The 16,050-nt window shown below is 34.2% G+C and overlaps 1 pseudogene; it reads left to right on the top strand.

The window, feature by feature from the left end:
- The first annotated feature begins 4,953 nt into the window (after positions 1–4,953).
- On the top strand, positions 4,954–11,457 carry LOC113771930 (annotated as a pseudogene).
- The last annotated feature ends 4,593 nt before the right edge of the window (positions 11,458–16,050 follow it).

Below are 16,050 nucleotides of genomic sequence, written 5' to 3'. Positions count from 1 at the left end.
ACTGCTCTTTTTTTTTTGACATGATATATGTGATATAAAAAAATAAATAAAAAACTTGTTTATAATGTAAGTAAAATTATTCTTACAAATAATCACGCATCACTTAAAGCCGATAGAGCACGGAAGTGAAAATTGAAGGATTTTAGTGGATTATAAGCTCAAAAAAATTTACCATCTGTTAAATAAAAGATTGTAAGACCAAATGGTTTTTACTCCTTTATTCTACTCTCTATTTCTCAGGAAAAAAAAAAATCCCACAAAAGTTTACAATTGGGAACCCAATTGTTTTTTCCGGTTTTAAAATTTTTATGGTGCAGAAAAAGAAAATGGAATAGGCCCACAGAAAAGTAGTGAAAGTGCGAAACAGCTGCTCGTGCTGGATTCGCGCCATTAGGAGAAAGCATGGCGACTGGCCATTCTAGCGGTAAAAAAATCGTTTACAGCCTCAATTTCTCACTTCCGATTTTCATCCCGCGGAAACGGCGGCTCGAAAATGACACTAGTGCTCCTCAGTCCTCAGCATCGAAAGAAAACCACGCCTCAGAACATCGTTGGTCCAATCGGACCTCACAAACGTCGTTTTTTGGAATGTGGGCTTTTGTCCCCATTTTGTGGACTCAAGGGAGAATCCATCCGCGCCCAATCAATAATTGTTCTCCTATCAGGAGTGGTGAAAGGCCCAGACCATTGAACTCTTTGACTCTCATCCGACCTGAATTTTCTAGAAATGGAAAACTTCTATTTGTCCATTTATTTTGTTCCTTTTTCCCATTACAGTACAAATAAGAAAAGTGTGCCAAAAAGGATAAAAGAAAAAAAAGAAGAATAAGTAGATGCGAATTCTTATTCATGGCACGTCCTTATAAAATCTATTTGAAGTCGTAATTTTATAAAGTTTTCTTGAATTCTCAGAATCAAACTAACAGTTTTTAGAAGTTTATTTTACATTACGAACTATTTCGTTAGTTAATACTATCATAAGAATTTTATACTTTTGTGTCCACAACATTTTTTGTTGGGAATTTTATAGCTAGTAGTGTTCTAAACCAATGAAAGATAAATATCTTGTAGGGCAGAGCATAAAAAATACGAAGTCATAGTAATTCAAATATAGGATGGAATTACGAAACAATGACTGTGAGACATTTTTAGAAATAATACTAATAATAAGGAAGTTACAACTTACAAGTCAAGTATATGGTTTTTCAACTTGACTCGTTTCTTTAACAAGTTAGGTTCGAACTTGACTCATCTAAATTCATATTATAACTTAACTCGTTAATAAAAAAAACCAAGTTCAAACTAAAATGAAAAAAATCTTGAATGAGCCTGAAATTGTTATATGAAATTGCAACTCAACAAGAAAATCCAAACTATAAGAAAGTGCTCAATTGCTTTTTACAAAACAAATTATAGTTAATTAAGCAAAGCTAAGTGTGTCTAATTAGCCAAACTTCATGTATATTAACAATGAAAAACATTTATCTTATCCATATTATTTTGAACGTAACTTATTTGATCAACATCTTCATTTTTTTTTTTTTTTTTGCTGCATATCAAGATTTGTAGAATAACCTTTTTAAAATGTTTTTTTTTTAAGTGTAAGCAAAAGGGTTCGAACTCGAGACCTCACGCTTGCACTCCCTCCCCCATACCACCCAACACATCCCTCCCCCCATTTGTAGAATAACCTCAATGCAAATGAAATTGAGGATTAAACATGCTTGTTCTAGCACATAAATGAATCTAAATAAGCTTAAATGAGTTATTTATAACTCGCACTTTGCTCAGTTCATTTAATAAACAAGCCTAATTATGTGTTTGATCTCCACATATTTAGTTAAAAATTTTTCTTATCGGTGTTCATTAACACATTTAAATTTTATCTAATTTACCATGTATATATGCGTACTAATAATTATTATTCTCTTTCATATTTATATGTTTTTCCTATTTAATCTTATCTATTTTTTATTTTATTTATTTATTTTTTCTTAATTAATCTTACATTTACAAAATTACGACACTTGAAATATATTTTAAATCATATTTAATGGACACGCCAACAATTCAGCTGGTTCTATAGCACTGGCTGTGAAGCTAGAGTTTACATTCTTAATTGTGCATTTTATAAGGGATAATTTCAGAAACCTCCCCTGAGGTTTCTGACACTTTCACTGACATCCCCTGAGGTTCTCAAAATTTCACTTACCTCCCTTGATAAAAAATTGGGCCCCTTTTCTGACGTCATCAGGGCCAAAATTACAGATATATCCCAAGTAGTTGGGGTTAATTACTACCGTTTATGTTTAAGTTACATAATGAATTTTCTTATTCTTTACGTACCTATTCTTGTCATGCAAGATTACACGCCTGACTTCAAATTACGTACTTTGCAAGAAAATGTCTGTGGAGTCATTTGTTACAAGACAAGAAGTTCAATCAAATAAGAACAATTTATGTACACAGGTGGGATTGGGAATTCAAGCTTGTCCTTTTTGGTATTTAGGATAATGTTTTTATATGAACTCAAGGAAGATGGATAGCCTATTTTGCAAGGTTATTAGGTAATTTACCTTTGTGGAATTCTTGATATCAAGCCATTTGATTGCTAATGTGGACAGGTGGCTTAAGCGCGTAATAAGTGCCATGGATTCGAAGTTCGGCTGAAATATCACATATCGAACGAAGTCTTTATTAGAAACCTAATTAGAAACCTATTAGAGTTCAGTGAGCTCTCGTACTAAGCTCCACCGCCAACCCTCCATTTCGAAAAAAAAAAGACAAAAGCAAAACAAAAGCAAACACACGAAGCGCAGAATAACGTTGAAACCCGCAAGCGGGATTATGTGTTTTTTCTATTTCAAGGTTAGCTCGCATGCGGGTTAATGTTATATTTGAGCGCGAGAAGAAAAAATTGGTAATTAGGCTCTTTGGGCATTATAAGTAAATATTTAAATTAATGGCAGTTTTATTACACCAATATTATTGTATTATCATTATTATGATTATTGTATTATTTCTTATGCAAATATAACATTTAATTATTTAAATTTGATTTTATTTTTACAATTTATAAAATTTTTATCACTTATATAATATTTTTAAAACCCTAATACATCTAAATTTGATTTTATTTTTCAAATTTATAAGATTTTTATTTAAAAAAATGGGATACGGATAAGATATCCGGTTGGTTCGATTTGCATAGGTGCATATGAGAATATCCGAATACTCCTGAAACCCGCAAGCGGGATTCTGTGTTTTTTCTATTTCAAGGTTAGCTCGCATGCGGGTTAATGTTATATTTGAGCGCGAGAAGAAAAAATTGGTAATTAGGCTCTTTGGGCATTATAAGTAAATATTTAAATTAATGGCAGTTTTATTACACCAATATTATTGTATTATCATTATTATGATTATTGTATTATTTCTTATGCAAATATAACATTTAATTATCCAAGCAGTTTGATTTTATTTTTACAATTTATAAAATTTTTATCACTTATATAATATTTTTAAAACCCTAATACATCTAAATTTGAATCTAATTTTCTACAAGTCATACTTATAAATGCGAAATCTAACAAAAAAGTTAAATACAATTTTTGCAGGTCAAATTTAACAAATGCGAGCTATTTGCAAAATTTTAAATATTTGCAACATTTTTTAAAACAAAAATTAGAAGCTTTCTGCAAATAATTCCCTACCTCTCAAAAAATACCAAAATAAAAAAGATAAGAGCTCGCATTTGCTTCCTAGAAATAATTCCCTAGCTCTTAAAAAAGGAAAAAAAAAAATTGAGAAGAGCTCGCATTCGTGGAATGCGAGCTCAATAACCAGAGCTCGCATTCCACGAATGCGAGCTCTTGTAAGCTCGCATTTGTGAAATTCACAAATGCGAAGACCCCCCTGACGGAAATTAAACCCAAAATCACCCCTTTTGTAGAATTTTTTTAAAATTCATCACAAAGTTGGAAATTTCTCAATAGAAATACAACTTGTCTGGATTCCTTTCACTCTCTGATATCATTACGGTTGCTTTGCGATTACAGCGGCAAAACCTGTTTTTAATGGAGAAAGATGTAGGTGAATTCCATGATTCTCCCCTATGGCTTGAAGAGGCCATGGTTGCAGCTAAAACTTTTTACTCAGAGCTCTAATTGTAGCACAGCAAATGCACTTGTTATCACTCCAAATTAGTAGCAAAGAATGTTAATAGCTTGAAACCTCAGAGGTAGTTAAGTTGCTTTGCTTTATATGCTATTGCTACTGAAACAGCAAACCTTCTGGCCGTTGCAATTTGCAGCTAGCCGTTGCAAAATCTGCCAAATAACTGTTGCATGGCACATCTGGTGCATGCAATTTTTTGTATTGCACTTACCCCCCCTCAACTTTACTAATTAGTCCAAATCATTTATTCTTCTTTGAATCTTCTACTAATACAACTTCTGCAAAGGGTAGCTATGGAATAAAAATACCTTCTCACACATGAAAATAATATTTTAATCTGATTTGGACTGGATTGTTACCACAAAATCAAAAGCAAGGGAGGTAAGTGAAATTTTGAGAACCTCAGGGGATGTCAGTGAAAGTGTCAGAAACCTCAGGGGAGGTTTCTGAAATTATCCCATTTTATAAAGGTATAAAGTACAAACATTTAAGCCATTAGAACCAATGAGTAGTCTACCAGTTTTAGGCCAACAAAGAAAACTCTGTCCCTCCTCCCCAGTAGTACAAACTCTCTACACCAACTCCACCTGCTCGATCACTCAAGCTTTCAAAGCTGTCAAAATCTAAATGCATATAACATATAGTGTTTTTGCCTGATTAATAATTCTAGCTCGCTAGCAATTTCCATAAAGCCGCGTTTGGTTGCCAATTGCTTGGAATTTCACTTTATTGTCTCCCCAGCCCACGCAATTTTCCCTGTCATCGCCGATCCTGCCGCATATGGGTACTCTTATTCGGTTAATCTACGGAATTCGGTTAATGATTTGAACTTAGTTATGCTGCTTTAGCGTTTTTCTAATTGTTTTTCCTTTTCGGTACTTGTTCAATTGCGGAAGTTTAATAGTTCTGGATATTGCATGGCTTCAGTATTTTCTGAGTTCTTAGCATAATTTGTTATCCTTAATTACGCCTTGTTTTGCTGCAAAAATTTTGTGCTTATGTGTTTTTACTTTGCTACATCTATGTTTACGAACTTATTCAGTTCGAATTCTACATTTTGGACACAATTTTAGTCTTTCTGTTCAACATCCTTCTTTGTTTCTACCTTGCTTTGATACATGATGATCTTATGTTGAAATTGAAAATGGAGATGAGACACTATTTCCTTTTTCTTCAGTACTAGTTTTCTGTTCTTAAAGTGGTTTACTTCTCTACCAGGTGTAGCACATGCAATACGCTCATGCTTGGATACTTTGCCGGATTTCCCTAAGACACAAATTGGTTTTATGGCCTTTGACTGTAGAATACACTTTTACAATATGAAGGTAAGACTCCCCCCCCCCCCCTCCTCCTCCTCCTCCTCCTCCTCTTCTATGGCTGAACATAAAACAAAATTTCTCCTTTGACAGTTCAATATCTATACTTCTCAATAACTTTTGTGATTTTCTGCTTCAGTCATCCTTGATGCAACGTCAAATGTTGGTGGTCTCAGACTTAGATGACATGTTTGTTCTATTACCGTATGATCTCCTTGTCAACTTGTTTGAATCAAGAACTATGGTGGATGCTTTCTTAGATGGCTTGCCCTCAATGTTTGAGAATACTTCACACGTGGAATATGCCTTTTCTCCAGCGGTCAAGGTAGCCACTATGGTCACGGTGTATCAGTAGACAAGAAAACTTTTTGTACTCTTAATTTTGTCATCCTTGAATAATAATCTAGTATCTATCACTTTTCAATTATTATTGGCTTATCTCTTGCTAAATTATTTCTTTGTAGATAAGTTGTAAGATGCCTTGTTTGTTGTTTTGTAGAGTCAAATAAATGAAAAATTGTTGATTTTTCATAATACAACACCATCACTGGGCGTTTGCTAGGATGAAGTTGTGACATGATGATCATCATGTGTATGGGACAGGTAAATAGCATTTATTAAGACTTCCAGAAGATCCATTCTATGGAGAGATGGTTGCTGAATTGACGGATTGACGGAAAAATAGATAGCTGTTGATGTTTATGCTTTCAGCGACAAATATGCTGACATAGCCTCTCTAGGTTTGCGCTAATGATAATTAACCATTGGCTCTCAATGACAAATTCATTTCTTTATTATATATTGTGGGTTTTTTCATTTTTCCCTTGTCATGTTTTGGATTGTGATTCTTAAAGTTTCAAACCCCAAGCATATTTATAAGAGCTTAGTCAGGATATGAACTACCCATAGACTGTCTCAGCTGTCCAATTATTTTTTGAAAAAATGAAATATTGTGACTTTTAATAAATTAATCATGGATTAAAAGCAGTCCTTCAACTAATGAGGAGGTCAAATGAATTTTTGTATTGCCTAATAGCTGTCTTTCTAGTTGACGTCTAAGAAGCATGTAATAGTTATTCTGATATCCCTCTTACGGTGTTTGTTGACTGCTATGCTGGAATTTACCAAATGCATATAGCCTAAAATTTTCTGTGCAGTGCTTGGTATCAAGTTTAAATAAATGATGTTTTTCCTATTACGCTTCTGTTAAAAGAGTGTGTCTATCTACCATTATGTTGAATGTATAGGATACTTTGAGTCACAATAATATTGAGCTTTTACAATAAACGTAGGTACTCTATCAAAATAAACTGGTGGACAGGTATATTATTGCCCAAATTTCCAGTCTGCTTGTCAGAGAGAGAAATTGAGGGATTAACTAAGAAGAGATCTTTCAAGAGAAACTGGTGGGGAAGCACTGATGCGTCTTAGATGCGGAAGAGGCAAGTAATTGTGGGTTTATGTTATATCCCCATTATCTGTGAATACATTTATTTCTAATCGAATTCTTTGAGTTTTCATTGTCTGCTTTCTGGACTCTGAGACTAAGTTTTCTCCTGGCACTAAAATGTACATGTATCTCAACTTTTCATGAGAACTTTTTGAGGTCGGCAAGTTTGTTATCCCTTCCAACTTTAGACTCTGATTAAAACTTTCACAGCTCGGCTTTGTCTTGAGGGACCATTACTAACTTCACACGGTGTATATTTCCAAGTATCCTTTTTGTATCCTTCAATGTCTTAAGAGCAGCTGTACTAGACCTATGTAAGCATTTTCTCTTTTGTTTTCGAACTGGAGTTTTACTTGTTTAATCCTTGTGATCTTTCCCAGTTTTGTTCTTAGATAGGTTAGAATCTAATATAACCTTCTTTCTTTTATTATACCCGTAGATGTTATAGACAACATAAAATTCTATGAAAGATAGATCCTACAAGTAGTTTAAGCTCTCACTTCAGTCCTAAATGCCACATGTTGCATAACTTCACATTTTTGTTCTTATTTGATCATATATAAGAAAGTTGCCATTGGTTTACTCTAACTATATAGCTGTTGCTTTTAATGGTAAAATTATAATGGGCAGTTGTGATTAAGGAAACAGTGTTAAGAAAAATAAACTCTCAAGACAAAGCAGGTTTAAGAAGATAATATAATTTAATTTTCTACAACTAGTACGTCTTTTTTAAAATCAATCAACTTATTCTTTGATGAATCTTATGCTTTTTAATTGCCAAAAAAAAGTGAAACTTGAGAGTTAAGATAATCCCTTCAACCTGGTTTCCGCCTTGAGTTTTGATAAACAACTAAACCTAAATCTAACACTGTGGTTATTGCATAACTAGAACCCTGTAACAACTATATCACATAATTTTTTGGTTCCTAAGAGATATGTCAGACAGATTATCGTGCCATGATGGAGTATTAGAGTTGCAACTGTTCTTTTGGAATACACAACGTGCAAATGGTAGATTTCTTTTGTTCTGGATAGCTGAAGAGAATGAGTTCTGCATTCTGGATCATCAAATGGTTCATAGAAATCGTGAAGCACAATGAGAAATTCTCACTTTCATGCAAACTGTTCGTATGACCTGTTCTTCCTTTTAACTTTGACAATTGAGGTTATTACAATTTATTAATTTCTGAAAGTATGGGGAAATATAGAAAAGATTGTAAAGGATTAAGTCCTGGTTGACTTTATGTTAGCATATTAGAGTCAATTGCTCCCATCTCTTTTAGGTAGGTAGTTTCAAGTATGCAAAAACTAAGTTTTATCTTTGCTCCACTTGTATCCAGCATGTCTTCTATATTTAGGTTATCCAAGCATGGAAATCATGTTAATTCTCCTCTCTGTTAGTTAAAGTTGTACTCTTCTTTATATTAGAAAATTCTTCTATATGTTAATTAGTTCTCATTGCATTTCTATGGGCACACATGTACTGATTGCAAGATGTATGGGTTGGGTTAGTTCTTTTTTGTTCTTGAAAACTAATCCTCCAGCCTGGTGACCATACTACCCTTGGATGTAGGACAGTACATACAGAGCCAGTTGACGTTTTTGTTTTACTAAAACTACTATTTCATGTTTGAACTGTTCTTTATGTTCTATGCTGATCTTTGATCCACCCTTATGTGTTTAGGATGCTTTATTTAACCAATCATTAGTCAATCAAGTTTTTAGGTTTATGAAAAGAACGCTAATTTCCTCGAAGTTTTCAGCAAATATTCCTTTACGTCTTACATGATTCCTTAATGACATAGTTTCTAATGCAAAAAGTGCTGCTTTTGCTTTCCTAGTAACCTTTATGTTGATTTTTTGTCATGCATCTAGAGTTTCATAGGAATATAAGTTTGCAGCAGCTATATTGTAAGTTGTGCTCATGTTGTTGGTGACACTTGTTCAAATGTTCTTGTTTCATCTGTGTGGTTTCCAAATGCAAATGGTCTTCATATCAGACAAATTCTTTTTACGCATTTGGAAAATACGGGCATAAGCATTATGGTTTATATCTTGTAAGTGGCTGTATCCATTCTTATCTGTTTTAAGTCCCAGTGAGAACAGCTTCCATGTGGACATGACTGAGAAGAGGATTACCTCACCCAAACTTGAGCTATATAGATTCCCCTAGTATTAAATGCTATAGGAGTAGGATAAATGATCAATAAGAATAAAGTGAATTAAGACCACAAATAATTGAAGATCCTTGATTATTGAAAGATACACTTCATCTTCTGGAGAAAGGCATATCAGAGTTCACACAGCAGCTGTGCCAGTGGTTGCAGATTTGGGAGATACATATAAATGTACTGATACTGGTGCTGCCATTTCATTGTTTTGTAGGTTGGGTAAACACTTCGCACACCCTTCACCTTCATCACTATTTCAGTAAAGCATAACTATAACAATACACTAGTCACTATAATTGATTTATGTATTATTATGAGCTGAAACTTTTGCAGCTATTGAGTAAACTCTGTCCAACAAATTGGAAGAAGCTCAAAGTTTTATCCTGCTACAGATTGTGAAGACTCTTCGAGAATCTCAAAATTTTATTTATGTGCAACATCGCTTGGGAGGCAGGATGTTTTATCCCAGAGTGCTGAAATATTTGCCTTTGTATGGGTTATGACTTTGTAAGTCAACATTTCCGCATGGGGGATATAATGACGATAAGATTGAGGAATGTTGTGCAGAATGTGACGATGGCTTTATCTATTAAGAGATTGTTAAAGCTCCTCTACGCTAACATTTATCAGATTGATGAGTATCTTTTAAGTGTACTGCTTTCCTTACAAGTTTTTTTTCCATTTAATTTAATTAAGTATGGGGTTTATTAGGCAATACTCATGGTGCATTTATATATGATATCTACAGGCATCACCTACGATACAGGAGTTCCCTGGATCTTACCACAGATTGCCTCTTTCTGCATGGAACTTAGATACCAGAGGAATCTACATTTATGATGATGGTTTCAAATTTGTTGTACTTTTTGGAATGATTCTATTGCCTGAACTTGCTGTTACTTTGCTTGAGAAAGGATTTACAACTGGTTTTTCAAAGGTTTGCTTTTCTGTATGTTTTAGAAATGCATTGCATCCATGCGTGGTAGTCTTAGAATTTAATCGAAGCATGCAAGTTAAGGTTGTAATTTCTAATTTTCGCATATTTGCAGTCAAAAGAAATATATTATATGCTCCTGGAGAGTACTATTGCAATAGCTTAGTCCCTTCATAGATATCTCTGCATAGATAGGGTAACATGTGGTGCAAAACCAAGTTTTCTATTGGGCAGATTTTTTTTATGGTTATTCGTTGCTGCAATTTGATTTGTCTGGTTCACTTCGCCTGTAAACATCTCCTGTAATATGATATCAGGTTAGCTTCTCTGAACAAGTCAATCAAACCGCAAGAAACCTGATGTCAATCCTTGAGAAACTTAGGGAGGACAATGGCTCATGTTATCAGCTGCCTTGTATTGTCAAACAAGAAGGTGAATTTATTTTGACAAATCTCAATAAGGATCCTGTTGATGGTTTGAATGGATATGTGGACTGGATTCTGAAAATATATGGGCAAGTTCAACTAAACTTTTGAGATGCCGGTAATATTAACACGTCTTTGGCTATTTTTACTGGAATTGGACTACAACTGTTGGTGCTAAAATCATCATCTGTATCTAATATACAAGTCCTTTAGCACGAATCTTGTTCTATACTTCCAATTGATTTGATCTTTGAAACTTTTTGTATTAGCATTAAAGCCAGATCTGCTTTTTTGTTCCTTCCCTTGTTGGTCTCTCTCTCTCAGGTTCAATCGATCTTTTTCCTTCAAAAGTATTTCTTTCCTAAAGCTAGCAAATTTTTGCTCCAGCTCTATCGAAAATTTTTTCTCTAAAGTTTACATATATGGTTGGTCAAATCTCTTGTTTGATGTTATGCCCGTGTTTCTATAGGTAAAGTTTTCTTCATAGTTTAACAGAAAAAGCATTTGAATTCAATATTTGTAGAGTACAAGATAGTTAAATCTATAATTGTTTAAGTCAAAAAAAATAACAAAGGTTTTTATTTAACCCTACCATGAGGCAATCCACTACCATGAGCAGATATATTTATTTTTTGGTGAGACGAAGATAATTTTATACAAGTTTCTTTCCGCTTTGATATGCTTGAAATCTTTCATTCGAGCAGGTTTGCAATTGCCTCAGGTCATCGGTTTGAGATGTAGCTCGTTGAAGTCCAGCTATGATCTCATTGTGTATAACGGAGCATTGAAGTGGATCAATGCAGTCACATAATATTCTTAAAGCAAGCAATTTCTTGACAGTATTATGCTTGATGTCTCTTCAAAAACGAATTTGTTATGTACTACAAGAAAGCGTATGTCAAATATGCAATACTATAACCTACATGAGAGGAATATGGCACACTTCAAATTAAACGAAAGTAGCAATTAGTCATCTGTTCTATCGCCATCTCATATCTCCCTACTTAGTCATCTGTTCTATCATTTTTAACCGCTAGCAAACGAAGAGAAGAGCACAATCTTCTTCAAATAGTTTGCTATTACATAACTCTCGCATGCTGCTGCAGTTATGAATATGGTTATTTGATTGATGTTCTTTCTTCTCTAGCGAATTATTTTATGAATATGGTTATGGATACCCACTCAACTGTTTGATGTCTCGTAACTGTCAGCTTTTATATTCTCTTGATAAACATGCATTTATCAAACCTAAATGAACCCAAAAAAAATGGCATGTATTCATGAATTTTGCAATTACTATGTACGTACCGCGCCCTCCCATTCCCAATAATCGGAAGATCATATACCATTTCAATTATAATGCAAATTGCCATTAGGGGCAGAATTTGTATAAGTAAAATTTTGTTTCCCTTTAGCCTTATCAACTAAATTTGTGTCAATTATGTTCATGTCATCCTCTATTGATAAGATGATAGACTTGTTTCTGCTCAAAAAATTTTGTTTGATAGATCATTTCAGGAAAAGTAGCAAGCAGTTCCCACGTAAAAAATGAGACTTGAAAACATTATTTGGATGGTATCAAGACATAAGAACAAAGGGGTCAAAAAAAAAACAAAAAAGAGAGACGGAAAGGAAAGATTCTGAATCCATTAATTTGATATCAGGAAAAAGCCAGACATCATAGCAAGGCCATATGAATCATATGAAAACTCTCACGCTTTTCATCATCTCATACTAAGAGGAAGAAAATGAGCTCAATATAGCTAAACCTCAGGTTGTGATGTAGGTACATTGCAGCCATATGTATCATATGAAAATTCTCATGCTAAGAGGAAGAAAATGAGCTCTATACACCTAAAGCCTCAGGGTTGTGTATATATGTACATTGCAGCAGATATCGTCAAATCATATTTGACATAGTGCAACGTAAGCTTCCCACTATCTTATCCAGTATAATAATAAGAACCTGCGTACATGACCTCGCCTATTTAGCTCGACCAATATCCTTCAATTCTATAAGTATTGAGCCCTATACAGTATAGGCTGTAGTCAACAATCTCTCCAAGGCAACCATCAAGAAGAACGAACCTAGACTTGTGGCCGATCATATTTATTCATCTGATATAGAAATCTGATGAGGTACGCAATGAGATGTGGAGTGAACGTCAGTGAGTGCATGATCCTATATAAGCTTCTTACAAAGTTAGAAAAAGCTTCTGACAAGTGTTCAACAGCTCACAGAAACTTCCAAAATAGTCTTGAAGTTGAGGACTCACCGAAGTCATGAACTGTCACTTGCAAAGCCTTTTAGCCGACAGATTTAAGTATAGATGAGGATAGTACCAAAACCAATCATTTGTTTCTTGCGGTTTCTTTCATGAACTGTCACTTGCAAACCTCTTTAGCCGATAGATTTAAGAGTAAAGTGAGGATAGTAGCAAAACCAGTTATTTCTTTCTTGCGGCTTCTTTCTTTACTCGGTGCATTCTCTCTGAGGTCCAGTGTTTGAAGATCGACCTTTGAAGGTACTAATCTTGCTTCCTTATATATTCTGACTGTATTTTGAGAGAATTATGTCAGTTTTGCGGTCAATCCTTCATTTGCATAGATTATTTACCATTCTTTTTTTATGCTGATTCTATAATTGCTCATGAGCTATGAATTCGAATGATCTATAAATTATTACCTCCTGAATGCAAATAAGATTGTTTGCCATATATGGCTGTGGATTTCTTGAAAGAATTTGGAAAAATGTTCATTATTGAAATTAATGCACGTTTAATAATTGCATTTTTCTTGCCAAATTTCATTTAAATGATCTCTGATTTACATCTTTCTGAATTTGATTAGAATTGTCAGCTATGCATGCCATCCAGTTCAATTCTTTCATGGGAGAAATAAATATTATCAAAATTAATGAAACTGCAATTTATTTCACTGCGTTTTTTCTTGCCAGATTTCACTTGAATAATCTCTAATTACTCTTTTCTGAATTCAGTTAGGACTTTCTGCCATACATGCTAGTAAATTTCTTCAAAGAATTTTGAAAATGTACATTATTGAAATTAACGCAAGTCCAATATATTTTATTGCATGTTCCTTGCTAGAATTATTCACTCACAACTCGATGTCTTTAAACCTCTTCCACATGAACTAAGTTTTTTCTATGCAAGTATGCATTAGTTAAAAGAAATGGTGTTTAAATGATAATTAATTAATGTTTTCATATTTTTTTCAGGTCAAATCTAAGCAATGGATGCAACTGATCAGGTTTTGAACCAGTCTGATCGCGAAGATTTTCAAGATAGGATCAGTGACCTCCCCAGAAGTGTTCTTACTCACATTTTATCTCGCCTTACGACTAAGGATGCAGTGGCTACGAGTGCTCTGTCTAAGACGTGGAAGATGAAGTGGACGTGCATTTTTAATTTGGACTTCAACGATACATCCCTCTATTCTTACAGGGTAATAAATAGGGAAAGATTTGTTTCATTTGTCGAAAAGGTACTTCACCACTGCGGGAATTTGAGAATTCATAGCTTTCATCTTGTATGTTCCAAGAGCTACAATGCATGCCAAGTTACTAGATGGATTTTTACTGCACTGATGCGAGGTGTCAAGAATTTTTCCCTTGATTATCCAAGTGGAAACTTCTTATTTCCAAGCTGTTTTCTAGGCTCGGAGTCATTAGAGGAAGCGACGATTTCAATTCCTTGGACCGTTGAAATTTATCCAATTACTTCATTCAGAAACCTGAGAATCTTACGTCTCACCAGAATGAAGTTCGAGAACATGGATTATCCTCACTCGACCGAACTATTCTTCAGCTTCCCAGCCCTACATACATTTTGCATCCGCCGCTGCACCTGGATGGGGATAAATGTCATTAAGATCGAAGCTCCTTCTCTTTCAATCTTTGAGGTATCTCGGTGCAGGTATGGGAAAGGAGACGAAAGCTGTGAAATCCAGATTTTAGAAGGAGCCCCCAATCTTTCATATGTGAAATGGGCTAGTAAAGATTTTCTTGAAAACTTCGTTCTGCCAACCCCTTCATCAGTTTCTAAAGCGGTACTCGACCATTTTAATGTACTCGAAGATCTCTGGGTAGCTGGCATTGGAGCTGTGAAGCTTTTGTTACTAGTATCTAATATTACCCGTCTTGAGCTTTCCATTGATATGGTTGAGGTAATTTCTCATCTTCACTTGGATCAATCAGGCTTTAGATTTCTTTAAATAAGACAGTATCCGAGCATTAATGCATTTTTAAGTTTCAAAAATTTGAAGGCAAAAAACTTGGGAATTTTACTTAACTCATTTAGACCATGCAGTAACATTAATAACAAGTTAATTAACAGCGGAAAAAAAAGAAAATAAATATATTCGTCGCATAATTTCGATTTTATAGAGATACAAATTATACTAATTACATCTCCTGTCCATAATGCTTATTCAATTAATATGTGTTCAATTTATAACACTTCTCTTCTCTTGAATAATGTAGCTGCTATTTTGGAACATCTATACATAATAACGCCTGTGCCTCATTTAATTTTATCAAGGCACTGGACCGATCTGGAACAATACGTTACATCCCCATGCTTGATCAGGTTATCTATCTAAAATTGGATTCACGTTATTCGGGTAGTACCAGAGCTCTGATGAGTTTGCTAAGGAAGACACCAAATCTGCTGTTTCTGGACATACAAGTAATCAGACTCCAGATCCCTCCTCTACTTTCCTTATATTATTTCATTAACTAGGAAAATTTTCCTCAGTATCTAATACACATTGCTCTTACTACCAATTAATCTACTTGTCTTCCTTCCTATTCATGTTACACGATTTTTTCTTTTTTATCAGTCAAATATTGCTTGGAAGAACGACGATTATGAACTAATAGGGACATTGCCTCCGTGTGTCATGTGTCGCCTTAAAAAAATTGATCTCACCTATGGTTTTGGGGCCGCAATAGGGTTTTATTTGATGAGACTTCTACTGCAAAATGGGCATGTTCTTCAGCTGTTGAGTGTCCATCTTCCTAAACTTTCCAGATGTGCTAAGAATCAGATCATGTTGAAGTTGATCATGGCACCCCGAGCATCTCCATATGTATTCATACAAGTCTGATAGATGATGATGTTATCATTCATGAGCTTTGTAATTGACAGCAGTACTACCCACCTGACTCCTTTTTTCGGTGTTTTATCTTCTTTTGAACTACTGTATTCTTCTCATATATATATATATATATATATATATATATATATATTTCTCTTATTTGTGTGAGGATTTGAATGCAAGCTTCAACATTGGGTATTGTTAGTTAATGTAGTATTATTGTTTGCAAGAATGAATATATTGACGAGTCGATTATCAGTATATTCTATACAAAAATAGGTGGTGACTTGAGCTACTCAACAGGTAAAAATTCTAATGAAATATTTCATTTTGTACATAATTTATGCATCCAGCAAAAAGTAAGGATAACAAAGGAAATTAACTTTTTGTGGCTGAAGACTAGCTTATTTAATCTTCCAAATTGACTATCATATTCTTCTCTTGATTAATATCATAATTATGT

Source organism: Coffea eugenioides, chromosome 5, assembly GCF_003713205.1.
Source record: "Coffea eugenioides isolate CCC68of chromosome 5, Ceug_1.0, whole genome shotgun sequence".
NCBI classification, from domain to species: domain Eukaryota; kingdom Viridiplantae; phylum Streptophyta; class Magnoliopsida; order Gentianales; family Rubiaceae; genus Coffea; species Coffea eugenioides.
The sequence above is the reverse complement of the archived record's forward strand: the minus strand, read 5'-3'. Positions and strand labels throughout refer to the sequence as shown.